The 18,137-nt window shown below is 36.4% G+C and overlaps 1 long non-coding RNA gene across 2 annotated transcripts; it reads right to left on the reverse strand.

Annotated features, from left to right (window-relative positions):
- Positions 1 to 5,505: 5,505 nt before the first annotated feature.
- On the reverse strand, positions 5,506 to 15,237 carry LOC142632065 (uncharacterized). Of its 2 annotated transcripts, none has more exons than XR_012843724.1 (4): positions 14,715 to 15,237; positions 14,471 to 14,557; positions 14,259 to 14,342; positions 5,506 to 5,971 (listed from the first exon to the last, which is right to left on the reverse strand). It is a non-coding gene; the product is annotated as an uncharacterized LOC142632065 (long non-coding RNA). The 2 variants fall into 2 exon arrangements; XR_012843723.1 differs by having other exon boundaries at positions 14,259 to 14,336; positions 14,715 to 15,219.
- Positions 15,238 to 18,137: the final 2,900 nt, after the last annotated feature.

Below are 18,137 nucleotides of genomic sequence, written 5' to 3' on the forward strand. Positions count from 1 at the left end.
TACGTTGGAGAGTTTATGGGACTCGTACAAAAAGACAACATCGTGCCAGGTGAGATTTAGACCCATTTGCTCGTTTAAAGCATCGACGCTACCCAAAACTCTAAAAACGTTTGAGAGGCACTGATCGGGACACAACCGGTGGTTGCGAAGGTACTCCCTAGTTACAGGCCTCATTGGGAGAGTCATCCCACCCTCTATAAAGGCTATCATTGGGATGATAACCTCTCCCTCTTTTTTAGAACCGGCCACGGCTTCTGCCGGACAATATTTTAAACCTACATCGCCGGGAATGTTATACTTGGCTCTGAAGCCTTCCATTCCAGCGGCGGTATCAACTAGACACTTAAACCTACCCATCAGAAAAGAACGAAAGGCTAAACTCTAAAGGGGAGAATATCTATGAGGACAGCCGAGGACTATATCCGAGGAGAAAAGGTTAAGAATAGAGAGAGCAAGAACTTACAAAGTTGAAGGTGTGCAAATTTCCACGGTTTTCTGCAGGTAAAGTATGACTGTTGATGTTTTGATGGGATTAGCCCCTGGGGAATTAAATGAGGGCGCAGGTTCCCGAAGCGTCACGATGTGCGGAAAAGCGGCCTCGAAATTATATTCGTCCCGCCCAAATTTTCGTGGAGTAACGAGAACCGTTGGATACCCATCTCGCCGTTGAACATGGGGGACAATGTGTAGCTTACAGCAATAAATGCGCGCGTTTTTGAAAATAAAACCGCCAAGTGGTATCTTCTGGGACGCGAAACGATTTCCACACGTGCAATCATTCACAAAGTATATGGAGTAGGTTCTCGTCAGGTCAAAACCCTATTTTTCTCCTCGGACGTTGAAAATTAGAGTTTTGAGGGGCTATTGTGGGGAGTAAAAAGACCCTGATGGGGATGTGGGCCTTTGGGCCATGCTAAGGAAGGCCGACCTGCTCTTGGGTTTAGAACTTGTTAGTACTACGGGTCGGCCCATATGCCGAGGATCCGAGGATCCAGCCGAGAGTGAATTTCCCTTCGGACGGACACCGGAGAACCCGGGACTTCATGATAAAGGTTAGGGAATGACACGGTCAAGACCAATGGTTAAAGGGGGTAAACCCTTGAATGTCCTAGAAGCACCGATGTCAGAGAAATACCAAAGATAAAGGCTGCCACTTCCGCATTAAAGACCCTGCACCTACTACCCTGGCCGCATTAATGGGGAAGTGACACCTGAACAGTGGAAGGGAAACTTCTGGTTACTATTCAAAGGCACTGAGAAAAGAAATATCTAGGCTAAGGGGGAGTTGGGGCAACACGTGTACAAAGTATTAAAAAGAGGAGTATTTAAGAAGCAACCTAGAACAGGAATGGGGGCTCCCTTCTTGGTAATCTAAAGAAAAAGAGAAAGAGAGAATATAAGAACAGCTCTCGGCTTACGTCCGAGCAGGTTAATTAATATTCCTTGTTGTTTTCAAGTGTTTGCAATCTTTGGCTTAGACACTTCTAACCTGGGTTTCAAGCCCACACTCTACAAATTCGTATTGTTTAAGGCTCATTGGGCCTGAGCCCGTAACTGTTCTTGGGGCCAGGTGCAATTGTCCACTTACAATATAACTTGGTGATTTCATTGATTTGATTTCAAAAAAATTTCAGTAATGGTTTGGTCTTTTAATGCGAAAAGACCATTTGGTTTCATGATGAGTTCGCTTGCATGTAGCAACGTGGAGGGTTTAAACAGATTTTTGTCTTAGTAATGTTGATCATGATCATATTCATAACCGCCATCTCATATTTGCTATATACATTAATTCTGTATTTTCTTTAGGTTGAGTTTTCTTGGCCTCCAATCCTTGCTTCATTGTGTATGGTTCTTTGAGTGTTGTCTTGCAGGAAAAGCTAATGGATTCACAAAGGAATATAAAAACAGTTTCAAAAGACAAATATAGTTAGTGAGTGCTTAATTGCTTACATAGTTACATATACTATTCTCTAATAGATAATTTGGAATAATTCTTGCTTTGATAATTGTTAGACAACCAACTATTGTTAATCTTAGAGTGTGGAGTATGGCTTTTTGTAGGTATAAATTTCCTGAATATTTTGGCAAATGTTTTTGACCATTCCCGTCCTCTTGTGGTCATTAGAGGCCTACGTGGCCCGTGAGCTACAAAATGGGAATTTTCCCTCTTCAGCACCCTAATCCTCCAATTTCTGGCGGATCTGCAATTCAATACCAGGTCTATAGTACAATGTCAAGAGACTTTACCAAGTTTATTGCCACTTTCAATCTACACTTTACCAGTAGGCTTGACCTTTCAAATAGTATAACAAGATATGTGTGGTCAATCAGGTATTTTGGATTTTTTTTTTTTTTTTATCAATTCAATGGGGCATGTCTGAAAATTAATGATATATATATATATATATATATATATATATATTTTTTTTTTTTTTTATAAATTTTAAAGTTTCTTGGAAAGGAGTCATTTTTTCTTTTTCCTTTTGTTCATGAAATGAAGTTATACCAACTTCTATATTGTTTTCTTTCTATTTATCTGGAAGGTGTATATATGATACATACACACTTAGGCAAACACAAATATGCACGGGCCTCAACACAAGAAGCATTATCTTTAGGCTTTCAAGAATGGACTTTTGTATGTTTATTGTTATGCGATAATGTTAGTCTATTGCAAAGATTGTAGTTTTTTCCAGTATGCGATAATGTTAGTCTATTGCAAAGATTGTAGTTTTTTCCAGTATTCACCCTCTTTAGACATATGAGCCATCAAATATTACAGGGAAAAATGGAAGGATTTGTAATTCATGGAAATGTCCAAAATGTTCCTTTTCATGAAGCATTATTGTTGAATAAATGTAGAAATTGAAGGCAACAGACAGCTGTGCTTTTAACAAATCTTATGGGAAATAGATATAATGTAGATCCAAGGGTGTTTGTTGTATTTTGAAATAAACCCAAAAAAGAAAAAAACAGAGTAGAAAACATAGTTATTATGGATTAGGGCAACAGTTCACCAGATGGGTTCCATTTTTCTTCTTTTTCTTTCGGGGGGTTGTTGGGGAGGGGGAAGGGGAGAGTATATGGGTGTGGTTACATTGAACCTCATTTTTATTTTTTTTTCCGTCAACCACTATGTGCAACTTTGTTGAAAAAAATACTAGCAATAAATATATGTGATTATTGAACTTTGTAAATGCTCTAATCATCTAAGGTTAACTAGTTTGAGGTATTCAGGCTTCTACTACTCCTAGATTCTGCCTCACTGTCACAAACAAAGCTGTATGTATTACTATGAGCAACTCAAGAACGTTGAGAATATGCTCTTATGCAAGGTTAGGGATAAATTGATTAGGAAAGAGAAAAAAAAGTAAAAAAGAAAATAATATAATATTCTATCAAATTAATTAGGTTACCATTCTCAAAATTAAAAAAAAGAATAAAATAATTAGGTTAGCTAATATGAAAAGCAATTAATTTTAAAGATAACATTGAATATAATGATTTTCTAACCATTAAATTTCTTAGAAATCTACAGTTTAAAAAATGTATAGCTTTTGTAGAGTTACATCAGGTGTAACTCAAACCTATCTCTACACACACACGCACACTTTGGTGAGATTATTCCATTTCTTGCCCATAAGACATTTCTGAAACTCTATAGACTGATAGTGTTGCGGATGAATGTGAGATTTCTGGGTTTTCATCACACCCTAAACCAATGTGTAGACCAACCACGTACCCTGCGTACTCACATTTGACCAATTACGAAGGTTAATTTGCACTTCCCTCTAAATATGGTGTAGCTGTAGTAAGGTCCGTTCATTTCAAAACTGAATAATGTCATCCCTAACCAGTAATAAGCACTTTGTCCCATGCCATTAGGATTTCAATATATTTGATAGAAATTTCAAGTTCCTATGAGACATGTTTTTCGAGAAATTTTGGAAATGAAGGAAGAGGCAGTAACAGTGACCAACAAAGGAATTTTTAGGCACACAATCTCACTTTTGCACTGCTACAGAGCATGCAAAGATTAGAAGAGGCCGCTCCACCAAGGGGTCAATTTCTTGATGTAATTCTTTTACTTTGGTGTTTCCTGTATCGGATAATTATCTTATTCATCCAAAACGAGAGGTCTGCAAAATGAAGAATTCTGCAGATTCCATTTGGAAATCTCAGAGCTACTAGAAAGGGAGCAACAAAAAGCTTGATCAGACTGGTGGTTGATGACAGAAAGAAATACCTACTATTTTCATATGTTGGTGAACAAAAGAAGACTGAATGACAGAATCTTAAGGTTCAAAATGGCAGATATCAATGGATCGACTCAGTAACAGACAGAACAAGGAATAATGGATCATCTTAGTGGAACCTATATAAATTCTCTGCTGAACATATATTGAGTCAGCTTCAAGCAATAGACATGCAGTGCCTAGACACTGATCAATAGCAGAAAGTAATGTATGCCCTCTCAAATGGGTGTTTTAAAGGCCATTGGTCCAAAAGGATTCAAACATTATTTTATCAGAAATACTGCAGCACGATAAATGTGGTGAGGATATGCAGTCACAATGCAATGCTGCTGGTGTTAGCAGAAAGGATAGAGGATTGGTAAATGCTGTAGTGGCAAGTCATTTTGATGCTAGATGGAGCAGGATCCAAAAGAAACAAAATGAGGGCAACTGCTTATGTGTGCAAAGACAGATCAGGAAATAAAGTATTACCAGGATGCCACTATTGGGAATGGGACACAAAAGAATACTGCAATCTGTTTAACTCTTATGCTAGCTGAGTCTACTACAAATGTGAGGAATCACAAGCATCCCTTTTTTTTTTTTTAATGAGTAAGGAAACACAAGCATCATTATCCTATCAAGGAACCACAAGGTGTGCAAATATCAGTTTGAAGGGTCCATTCCCAGATCCTGAGAGACACAATCAATCTGGCCAAAGTGGCACCATGACTGTATATGCATGTTTTTGGGTCTAAGCTTTGGCAACTGTGTTGTCAGTCAGTAGTGTTTTCAAATGGCAGCCGTGGTTGGGTCAGATGTGGTGTTCCAATTTTCTGACTTCTGTCTAGTTTTGTTTCCCTTACTAATGAATTTTTGGCATTGTCACTAAAATAAAATAAAATGAAAATCTCACTTTCCATAAAACCTTTTAACCTTAGAAATCTAGGTCTTGAAAATTTACAAAAGTGCATCATTGCAAATTTTATTTTCTATGCAGTTGGATGTGAGATCTTTAGTAAAGTATAAAAGCATATGTTGTATATAGATAATCAACCTTACTATGAATAAAGTGTAAAAAAAAATTCAAATTTCCATAAACAGAAAATTAATAATGAACATTTAGCACACTTTATGTCTAATTAACAATAACAGGTAACTCAAAAATTTGTCTTTTAAAAAAACAGGTCACATAAAACAATTATTTCACCTGAATACCATTTTCTTCCTGTTCCCTTGAAGAAAATGCTTCAGAAGCTGCTTATTGGAATTTCTGTAGCAGCCAGTTATATATATGAGAAACTGATTGATAGATCTTTTTAAACAAGCTACATACTGCATTGAGTACTAAATTAACTGTTTAGTAGAGCCACAGATAACTTTGTTGGTACAAATGACGCAGTACCCCTATGATCAGGATTGGACATAAATTAACCATGAATAGCCAAAAGGGAGAAATGATTATTGCAACAAGTAGCTCAATAGCAATAACTCCAGAAACCAGACAAATGAACCTGAATATGGGAAGGTCAGCGTCTGGAAGTTGTAGTTTTATCTCTGCATACGCAATGCTATAGATGATTGTAGTGATGATGAAAAGCAAGATGAGAGCAAAATGTGTTTCAAGTGGTGAGACATTCAAGACTTGACAGTGTAAACCAATTAAGGCAGCCAGAAACGAGACGAGGAAGGCAAGAAGCGCATGAAATGCTTCAAAGAAATGAAGTGCTTCATCACTGGCACATACGCAAACAAGAAATCCTTCAGCTTTCATATTACTTTTCTTCTGAACATGAGAAAATCAACATCCCACAAAATCCACTTAACTAACAAAAAAAGAGGGAAAAAAAATCCCTTCAGCTTTATAGCCTACCACAATGACTGCAATTCAACTTGAAGAGATGATCAAGCCATTAACAATATTATTTCATTCACCCTCAATACAAGAAATAGTCTCTGACAATTTATCATATTAAGAACTCTAAAAATTCACTCATTATATGTGTGTGAGCCTGTGCAATGGTGAGTTTGTAATATTTAGTCATTCAATAAGCTATAGGTCTGCTATAAGACTTATTGTTCCTCATGCATGCTTGTTTTTTTTAGGTAAGAGAAATTTTATTGAAAAGATACTACTTCATGTATAAAAAATACAAATAAGCGTAAATAATTACAAAAAATAAAAATAGAAAACATCTACACATGTAAAGACTCTATAAAGGCTTGAATAGAGTACGGAGTTACAATCCATGAGGCTTGAGACATAGGACCACTCATACATGCATTAGTATTGATGTTAAAATGTAAACAATAACAACCAAACCTGAGTTCTGAAATTTGGAATCGGCCAAGGATCTTAATAGACTAATCAGAATCAACCACATATATTCCTTTTAGCCATATTAATCAATTTCCTCAACACATGATCAAATCATCTAAAGCAACTCTCACTCATCTTTTAATCAATAAATACCCCACTCTTTAAGGGGATTTCTTCATTTCAAATCTAACTTTGAACTTTCAATTACCATCTTAACATTTTCATTTTAAGGTCAGGTCCACCATATTAGCCATTTAGGGAATTTCCTTAGGCCCCCTAGTGTATAAAGGTCCCATAATGATGGTCATAATATCATACTTTAATATATCTTTAGAAAACATTTTCACAAATGCCATTCAATCAAACAAAATACATCAACTCAGCCAATTTTTGACAATTCAGCATCTGATACCCAAATTAAGGTGAATCCATCACAACCCCCCCCCCCCCCCCCCCCCCCCCCCACCCAGCCCACAATTAAAAACAAAAACCAGGAGTTCAACATCAGGGGCATAAACTCTTGTCAAAATCTCAAGCATTGACTATCTTAAACCAACAAGCACCTGACTACCAAAGGAAAATAAAACCTATCTCTTCTTCCTCATTTTTTCCAGCTCATTCCCAGTATGTTTACATTGGATGCATAAATCTCTTCTATCATAGGCCATAAAGATCAGAGAAGCTTGAAAAACTTAAAAACAAATATACAACCATGCCAGTACAGAAAAGTGTCTTTTTCCCTTTCCTTCCTGCGAATTTTCATACTAATCAAAATATGCCCCAACAACGATAATGGACAACCATTTCTTTAAATCTTCAAAGAGTCCAAAAACAACACATACACCCTTCCCACTTGAATTTGAAATTTAAAATATGGCATTTTCCCCTAAAATCAAAACCAGCATGAATAAGTAAATTTGAGGTTTTCCAACGTAATAGTTCATTTGCTCTATTTTGTGATGCAGATGTGGAGCAAATTCTACATGTTCGGATGCTATTACTTTGTTTCTAGGCTGTGACAGGATTAAAGGTTAATGTTCTAAAGAGTGAGATGGTTCCCAATGGGGAGGTTCATAATGTGCATGCCTTGGCGGAGATTTTGGGTTGTAGGATTGGGAATTTGCCTATGACCTATCTTGGTATGCCATTGGGGGCTTCCCACAAGTCCCCTACTATTTGGAATCCTATCATGGAGAAAATTGAGCGTAAGTTGGTTGGGTGGAAGAAGCTGTATTTGTCAAAAGGTGGAAGACTGACGTTGCTTAAGAGTACATTATTTAGCCTTCCTACTTACTTTTTTACTATTCCCACGCATGTGGCCAATAAAATTGAGAAGTTGTAAAGGGGTTTCTTGTGGGGGGATTCCAAGACACATTTGGTGGGGTGGGATAAGGTGTGCGCACCTTTGGAAAATGGTGGGTTAGGAGTAAGGAAATTAACTACTTTAATAAAGCCTTACTAGGGAAATGGTTATGACAATTTGGGGTTAAGGAGACAAGGCTTTGGAAAAGGGTTTCAGCTTCAAAGTTTGGGGAAGAGTGGGGGGGATGGACTTCTAAGCTAGGTAGAGATATACATGGGTGTGGTTTGTGGAGAAGTATCCAAATGGGTTGGGAGGTTTTTAGCAAAAATATTCAGTTTGAGGTAAGGTGGGGGATAGAGTGAAGTTTTGGAGAGATCGGTGGTGTGGGGATTCATCACTCCAATTGACCTTCCCGGTTGTGTTTGGGATTGCTTCCAATAGAGAAGTCTCTGTGGCCTCTTCTCTTGAACGGTTGGGAATAGGGGAACGGAGAAGTTGGGATGTTCGTTTCATTCAAAGACCAAACGATTGGGAGATGGGTGTTGTGGATGAATTTCTTCGTACTTTGGGTCCTAATTTACCTCCAACTAAGAATGGAGACCGTATGAGATGGAAGTTGATGAAGAATAGGGATTTTGATATCCACTCGTTTCATAATAAGTTACGAGATCCCCTGCACATTATTTTTCCTTGGAAAGGTATTTGGAAGGTCAAGGCTCCTCGGCGGGTTTCTTTCTTTGTGTGGATCGCAGCTTGGGATAAGATTCTTACAAGTGACAAGCTGCGAGTAAAGGGTTTGATTTTGTTGACTGGTGCATTATGTGTTGTTGTAATGGGGAGACGGTGGATCATTTGCTACTTCATTGTGGAAAGGCTTATCAGTTGTGAAGTTTGGTTTTTAGATCTTTTGGAATTTCATGGGTCTTGCCAAGGTCAGTTGCATACTATTTTTGGTTCGTGGAATTGGTTTGGAAAGCACTCATCTAGCATTTGGAATTTAGTTTTCGTTGTGCTTAATGTGGTGTATTTGGAGGGAGCGAGCGAAATTGACGGATGATTGAGGACATGGAAAGCTCCGACGATCAACTGCTTGCTTCTTTCAGTGGCTCCCTTTTTGACTTGTCTAGGTCTTGGGGACTCACCTCTAGTGATTCTCTCCCTATGTTCATTAGTTCTCTCCTTTGTAATAAGTATATTCTTGGTTTTTTTTTTTTTTTTTTTTTGCCGATCTGTTTTATGCCCTTTTGCTTGAGGTAGTTTTTTTTTTTACTAATATACATCTTTATTACTTATCAAAAAAAAAAAAAAAAATCCAATAACTTGATGTAGGATAAATTGGGTACTTGTGGTGGGTTAAGGTTTAGATGGATTTGTGGATCTAGGATTCAGAATTGTAGAAAAAAGGGTTAGTGCTCAAAATTAGCTGGGTTTGATGACAGCTTTTATGACTACTTGAAAGAGAAAGTATGTGGGGTTTTATGGTTTCCAAAGGTAAGGCTAAGGGTTTAACATGGGGTTGTATAGAAGAAGAAAGAAATTAATAATGTTAAGAATTGGCACCAAAATTTAGCTATTGGGCTTGTTCCCACACAAGTTTGGCAGTGGGCAAAAATACTTGGCTACAGCATATTTTGGATTACAAACTATTCCACAAACAAGCTCCTGATCTGTGCATCCTCAACCCTCCAATCAGCATACTTAGGAACCATAGTAGGTGGGAGATCATCATTTAGATAAGTAAAGTTCTTCCAACCAAAAGAAAACCTGAACAGCCTAGGCTCATTGTGCATAATCACTCCCATTAAGACAAATCAAAGTAATAGAGAGCATTTCAGAAGGGAATAAAAAATTGGGCTGTATAGTGTATACTTTCCTTGGATTCTAATAAGCACCCAATTAACACAAAGAAAGTAAACACGTGAATAAGATGTGGTTCCTATGAGAAACACTAAAAGATAAATAACAACCAAAACAATGATTGACACACAGTCCACAGACAACCAGTATTCCCACAAGGAAACCACCAGAAAAAATACCTTTTCCCTTTACTTCCTGCTAATTTTGATGCTAGTCAGAATATGCGCCAACAACAATAATGAACAACTCTTTTCTTAGATTTTCAAACAGTTAAAAAACAACCAAGCAAAACAACACATACCCCCTTCCCCTTGAATTTGAAATTTAAAAATATGGCCTTTTACCCCTATAATCAAAACTAGCATGAATAAGTGAATTTCAGGTTTTCCAAAGTAATACTTCATTTCTTCCCTTTTCTAAGCCACAAAACAATAGGAAAATTGAACAACCTGATGTAGAATAAATTGATTGCTTCTGGTGGGTTAATGATTAGGAGGATTTGAGGATCTAGGATTCAGAAATGTTGACCATAGAGTTAGCACTCAAAATTAGCCAGGGTTTGATGAGAGTTTTTATGACCGTTTGATAGAGAAAGTATATGGAGTTTTATGGCTTTCATAGGTAAGAGAAAGGGCTTAGGCTTGTTCATTGAAAGAGAAATTAATAGCATTCAAAATTGACACCAGAATTTAGCTCTTAGGCTTGTTCCTGAACAAGTTTAATAGTGGGCAAAAATACTTGGCTACAACATATTCTGGATTCCATACTATTACACAAACAATTTCTGATCTGCGCATCCTCAACCCTCCAATCAGCATACTTAGGATCCATAGTAGGAGGGAGTTCATCATTTAGATAAGTAAACTTCTTGCTACCAAAAGAAAAACCTCAACAACCTGGGTCCATTGCATGTAATAACTCCCATTAAGACGAATCAAAGTAATAGAGAGCATACCAGAGGAGAATACAAAATTGGGCTGTATACCTTGGATTCCAATAAGCAACCAATTAAGACAGAAAGTAACCAAGTGAACAAGATGTGGCCCCTGTGGGCTTCACTAAATATAAATAGCAACCAAACAATGGCTGACACTCAGTCCTCAAACAACCTGTATTCCCCATAAGGAAACCGCCCACACTCCTCACAACAACCCAGCAATTAGAAAAGCAACACAACAGTTCCAAACCAACTTATCTGATGCAGCCATGGTAGATTATATGTTAATACTTTTCAAATTTGCCTATTCAAGATTTATTATTTTATTTTATGGGGCCATGTTTGAAGTCCAATTGAATTAAAAGTCATGTGATTTTAAAGGTCTAGTTATGTGTCTTTGGGTCAATCAGTGTTTTTTATTTGGCCTTTATTTAGTAAGTTCTGGTCAATTTTGCATTCAGGAGCAAAATTTAATTCAGCAATTCCTATGAATTAAGGATATTTTGGTAGTTTAGTTGATTCTTGGATTTTCTAGGAGATCTTAATTATCTTAATTTTTATTTTCTTAGACCTCAAGACCCATGAATCAGAAGTGTAACATTAAAGACAATGGCAAGTACTATCTGATTGGGCCTAGAGTGGAAGCAAAGGAAGAAGCAACACGCTTTTGATGATCTAGGAATTCAGCACACTCTTCCTTTGGCACGGAGATCAATTCTATCTTTAGAGTCATCTTGGGAGATCAATATAGCCAATGAAGGACTAAGTTCAAGCATAGTATTCATTACGGACTTTACAGTTTTGCCTTAAGTACAAAATTGACTATAACTAATTAAATAAAAACCCATATTGAACCATTTTAACCTAAGGTTACATATAATTAAACCTTTGAAACCAAATGGTTTTTACTTTAATTGAAACTTCACGTGTAGGCCATTTGGAAGGTCAAGGCTCCTTGGTGTGTTTCTTTCTTTGTGTGGATTGTAGTCTGGGATAAGATTCTTACGGACGACAATCTGCAAGATAGAGGGTTTGATTTTGTTGACTGGCGAATTATGTGTCGTTGTAGTGGGGAGACGGTGGATCATTTGCTACTTCATTGTGGAAAGGCTTATCGGTTATGGAGTTTGGTTTTTAGATCTTTTGAGATTTCATGGGTCTTACCAAGGTCGGTTGCAGATACTCTTTTTGGTTGGTGGAATTAGTTTGGAAAGCACTAGTCTAGCATTTGGAATTTAGTTCCGTTGTACTTAATGTGGTGTATTTGGAGGGAGTGGAATTAGCGGATGTTTGAGGACATGGAAAGCTCCGAAGATCAGCTGCTTGCTTCTTTCAGTGGCTCCCTTTTTTACTTTTCTAGGGCTTGGGAACTCACTTCTAGTGATTTTCTTCCTACATTCGTTAGTTCTCTCCTTTATAATTAGTATTTTCTTTGTTTTTTTTTTTTTTTTTTTCAATTCTCTTTCAGTACTCTTTGATCTGCTTTATGCCCTTTTGCATGAGGTAGTTTTTTATTTATATTTTTATGAATATACATCTTTATTAAAAAAAAAAAAAGCCAATAGCTTGATGTGCTCGGGTTGGCTTTTTTTTTTTAATAAAATTTTTCGTTACTTATCAAAAAAAAAAAAAAAGTGTTTAGATGGATTTGTGGATCTAGGATTCAGAATTGTAGAAAAAAGGGCCAGTGCTCAAAATTAGCTAGGGTTTGATGATAGCTTTTATGACTACTTGATAGAGAAAGTATGTGGGGTTTTATGGTTTCCAAAGGTAAGGCTAAGGGCTTAACATGGGGTTCTATAGAAGAAGAAAGATGGAAATTAATAATGTTCAGAATTGGCACCAAAATTTAGCTATTGGGCTTGTTCCTGCACAAGTTTGGCAGTGGGCAAAAATACTTGGCAACAGCATATTTTGAATTCCAAACTATTCCACAAACAAGCTCCTGATCTGTGCTCTTCAACCCTCCAATCAGCATACTTAGGAACCATAGTAGGTGGGAGATCATCATTTAGATAAGTAAAGTTCTTCCTACCAAAAGAAAAACCTGAACAGCCTAGGCTCATTGTGCATAATAACTCAAATCAAAGTAATAGAGAGCATATCAGAAGGGAATAAAAAATTGGGGTGTATAGTGTATACCTTCCTTGGATCCTAACAAGCACACAATTAAGACAAAGAAAGTAAACAAGTGAATAAGATGTGATTCCTATGAGAAACACTAAAAGATAAATAACAACCAAAACAATGGTTGGCACAGAGTCCACAGACAACCAGTATTCCCACAAGGAAACCACCCACACTCCTCACAACAACCCAGCAATTAGAAAAGCAACAAAACAGTTCCAAACCAACAAATCTGATGCAGCCATGGAAGATTAAAATGTTACTACTTTGCAAATTTGCCTATTTAAGGTTTATTTTATGGGGCCATGCTTGAACTTCAATTGAATTAAAAGTCACCCGGTTTTAAAGGCCTAGTTATGTGTCTTTGGGTCAATCAGTTTTTTATTTGGCCTTTATTTAGTAAGTTATGGTCAATATTGTATTCAGGAGCAAAATTGTAATTTCGGTAATTCCTACTAATTAAGGATATTTTGGTAGTTTAGTTGATTCTTGGATTTTCTAGGAGATCTTAAATATCTTAAGTTTTATTTTCATAGACCTCAAGATCCATGAATCAGAATTGGAACATTAAAGACAATGGCAAGTACAATCTGATTGGGCCTAGAGTGGAAGCAAAGGAAGAAGCAACTCACTTTTGATGATTTAGGAATTCAGCATACTCTTCCTTTGGCACGGAGATCAATTCTATCTTTAGAGTCATCTTGGGAGTTCAATATGGCCAATGAAGGACAAAGTTCAAGCATAGTATTCATTACAGACTTTACAGTTTTGCCTATAAGTACAAAATTGACCATAACTAGTTAAATAAAAACCCATATTGAATCATTTTTTAACCTAAGGATACATATAATTAAACCTTTGAAACCAAATGATTTTTACTTTAATTGGAACTTCACACGTAGGCCCTTGGAAGAATTTTGAAGTAGTAACAACTTGATCTTCTATAGCTGCATCAACACCACAACTTGCCCCCCCCCCCCCCCCCCCCCAAAAAAAAGAGTAACTCTATAAGTAAAACATACCATTAAATTGAGAAAACCAATTCATATAAAAAAAATGCAAAATGAATATGAAATGGATAGCCCAAAAAAAAAAAATCAATTATTCATAGCCGCTAAACAGAGAGTTAACTGCCTTCCAACTTCAACCAACAATCATCGACCTAATTAACAAGCATAACTACTCTTTCCAAATAATCCCCAAATTATGCATATCCAGAAGCTAACACCTAAGTGCAATTTGCTATACAAGCACACATACGTACATACATAAACATAATCATACAAGAATCCAAATCTACTCAATAGGAGATATAGAGCTTCCAAAATTGAAACCTTTCAATCTGATCACTAATTTCACAGGGGCATTTAAATTGAAATAGAAAAAAAAAAAAAAAAAACTCTCACACACAATTATTAAATAAAAATTGATCCAAGTAACAATCAAATTTGAAATACGAAGGAATAGAGAGGTTGAAACCTGTTCAGTAGGTGATAAAGAACTTCCAAAATTGAATCCCTCAATCTGATGATCACTAAATTCACAGCCGCCTTTAAGCTGAAACTTGTAGAATACAAAATGCAAATAAAAAAAAATCAATTACTAAATAAAAATTGATCCAACCATCACAACAAATTGAAAAACAAAGAAATAGAGAGAGAGAGAGAGAGATAGAACATTGGAACCCAAACCTGTTGAATAGGCCATAAAAAGCTTTTGAAATTAAAGCTTTCAATCTGATCGTTAAGCAATCAGTCACAGCAGCATTTGAGTTGAAACTGATTTAAAAAGAAAATCGATAAATTAACGAAAAATAGATGCGAGTAACAATCAATTATGTAAATTGAAAACAGAGGAATAGAGGCATTGAAACTATACGATAGGAATAGTTTTGGTTAGGGTTAGAGATCGCGAAGAGACTTTGAAAGTCCTAACCTCTACAGCTCCACGTATGCCTTTATTTGAAATCACTGGATTTTGGGGGGTTTGGCCGTTTGGATCCATCCTCTCAAAATGAACGTTTCTTAACCTGGGGCAAAGGTGACCGTTGACACCTTGTTTTTTTTTTCAAAATTTCACAGAAATCAAACCGAGTGGTAGGAAGTAGGAACCACAACAGAGCTGAGCTCGCAAGCAACAGAGAGCAAAGGCAAAAAAAAAAAAAAAATGTGGGTGTAAAAAACACAAGCTCTCGTTTCGCCCATGGGAAGTAATTTTTTTTTCCTTTTTTTGATTGGCTTATGGGAAGTACTTAAGAATAAGTTTTGTAACCATCGTCAAAAAAAAAAAAAAAAAAAAAAAAAAGTTTTGTAACCCACAAATGTGGGTTTGGCAGCTTTTAAGTGCTACGTAAGTACCATATCAAAAAAAAAAAAAAAAACCAAAACTAGGGTTCCTCTTTGTCGAGCTCTCATCCCATTTAAAACCTTCTCAATCTCTCTCATTTCATTAGGATGAATTACATGCTGCAGACCAAGTGACCAACCATCCAAAGATTAAAAGAAGCCCACTTCAAATAAAGCTTCTCTCTCAATTCGCGTCTTTCTTTCTCTTTTCTTTTCCCTTTGACGGTGAGGGAGCGAGATAGAGCTTATAGTTGACAACTAAAAATTGGCCTAACTACCGTCTATCTCTACTTTATTTTACTCTACTCTATTCTTCCCTCTCTCTCACTCCAAATTGACCCATAAAGACTAAAACTACCCCCCTCATCCCTGGAGCATATTGACATGTAGCCGCCACCCCACCTTACATATATTCTTATCTAAGCTTCTTCTCTCAGTGCTACGTTTGAGCATCAAAGGTTAAACTGGCTAGTGTTTGAAGCCAATCAACTCCTACACCTGCCATGAGGCTCTAAACCCCGCTGTCATGACAAGGCTTAAACCATCAACATCTACGGCATGCCATAATTCTTCCACCCAAAAGGCAAAAAAAACCAAAACCCAATTGCACCACAGAATATTTCTGCTCTGTAAATAAATTAAATCTCACCATCGATCGACGATCCTAACTTCTGCTTGCAACAAAACCACTGGTTTTCTGTCTTTAATTTTTGTTTTTCAAATCGGTGGCACCGCAACCTCACATTGAAACCCTCCAGCGACGCGCGGTTTCCTCAAGTCCCTCACCTCCACGACGTTAGATTCACGGCCCCAAGCTTAGCAAGTTACAGAGAATGCTCTTTTGACTGCTAGCCCATCTTCTCCAACCGCAAATTTAACCCGCTAGCTAGGTTTTATGCATGGGCTGGACTGGACTGGGTGTCACCCAAGCTAACTGGGGTTGAAATAGTGATTTTGGTGCGAGGAACATCTGTTGTGCTTCATCAAAGAGTTGGCTTGTATTTGAGGAAATGTGTGGCTACGTAATTGGGTTCAGCTCATCAAACACGATGAAAAGCAGTTCATCGATCGGCTTTGCCGAGGGTTAGTAGCACAAAAGGTAGCCTGCAAGAGACTTAGAAGTTGGCTTATCTGAAAAAAATTCAGATAGATATAGTTATGACTTATGAAGGGACGTGATTCACGTCAGTTGTGACGATTTTAATGAAAGGTGGCGGAGTTTTGCTGATCCGCCAGAATATTTAGATATGGGTTTAGATATATTCATATATATAGTAATAGACAAAAAAAAAAAAAAAAATGAAGACACGGTAGAGTAGAGTCAGTAGACTAACCTTCCATGATTGCTAAGATTTGCATCACATTCGGAAATGGTATTTCTCTCCGACTCCGTGCGTCCTCCGCATACTCCAGCCATGGAATTTTTTTTTTCGAAAAAAAAAAAAAAAAAAACGGGTTGACGTGAAGTTTTTTTGTGATTGCAGCTATTCTGCACACTATCTTTATAGCTCAAAATTGCGATTGCATATCCAACGGCTGCGTAGTGACGCTCACCAAAATTACTTTCTGTTTGAGGCCCTTCGATTAACAATCGTGCATCGAACGGCTGCCAATGAAAATAGCGAAAAACTACTTTTGTTTGAGGCCGTTGATGGTAGGAATGAAAATTAGTCTTTTGTTTGGGAGAATATTCTCTCAATCAGGCGCGGTTCGATTAGCCATTTCTCCATCAACGGCTAGCTTTAGCTTCCCAGTTCCAACTGACTTTTTAGGTGTAAAACGTAAATATCTCCTTCGTAATAATTTACCAAAATTTTTAGTATGAAATTATTACTGTTAAATTAAAATGTAATTTTAATAACAAATTCAAATTAAAACTAATAACAGTATACTTATTTGTTATAAAATTATTTTTTATTTCTTAAAAAAATACTTAGGGTAATGATTAATAATTTATTTAAAGAAAATTTTTATAGAAAAATAAAATAATGTTTTAACAACTTTTTTTTTTTTTTTTTTATAAAAATAGTATTAAAACTTTCTTAAAATAGATAGTTAATCATTATCGCTTGTTAGTAGGATTAAAAAAAAATAGGGATAATTACACTTTATCCACTTGTGGTTTGCCTCTAATTTGATGTGACTACTCGTGGTTTAAATTTTGACACTTTGCCCACATGTGGTTACTACCGTTAGTTTCCTGTAATCCACCTCTATTAAAAAGAATGGTAAATATGTATTTTTGCACTATTCTTATGCCTCTCCCCCCCCCCAAAACATAAAAAATATAAAAATTTAAGAGAAAACAAGATCAAAATATGCTATTGATAAAAAAAAAAAATTATGCAATTTCTTAGAACTTCAACTTTTATTTGAACCTATCATCTCAACTACAAGCAAACAACTAATTATAAATTTTAAAGCATGATAAAGCCGTATGAAAAAAGAAAAATAACAACTTAATATAAATCCAAATTTAGATCCAATTTTTACAGAGCAATGAACTATTCATATACAATTGCTCTAGCGAAAATATGAAAAAAAAAAAAAAAAAAACCCAGAGACTTTATTGTGTCTCTAACTAAATTAAATTCAAAAACTGAAAATATGGCCATCAAGACCAAGGATCCCACAGAGCTCAACTTGAGAGAATTGAAATATTGAAAAGGACACCCACCAAGGAGAGATCAAGTAGGTAACAAACCACATCAAACTAAATTTCTGTTTGCCATGTCTTCGTACCAAAAAAAACCACATTGGTCTATCATAATGCTTCCATCTCTGCATGTGGTTCTTCCTATATATAAACAGGCGTCCAGTAGTTTGGACTAACTTGTAGAAAAGCCCTATGATACTAGGAGTACAATAAACGAATTATATAGAACTTCTTCATTGATGATTAAACCATACAATTTCATGAATATAATGATGAAAGCAAGGAATAAAGCAGACCCAAAAGCCTCTATTATTCACAAGAGGGAACTTGAACATAGAAAATGTATATAAGGGTAAA

This window comes from Castanea sativa, chromosome 4 (assembly GCF_040712315.1).
Source record: "Castanea sativa cultivar Marrone di Chiusa Pesio chromosome 4, ASM4071231v1".
NCBI lineage: Eukaryota > Viridiplantae > Streptophyta > Magnoliopsida > Fagales > Fagaceae > Castanea > Castanea sativa.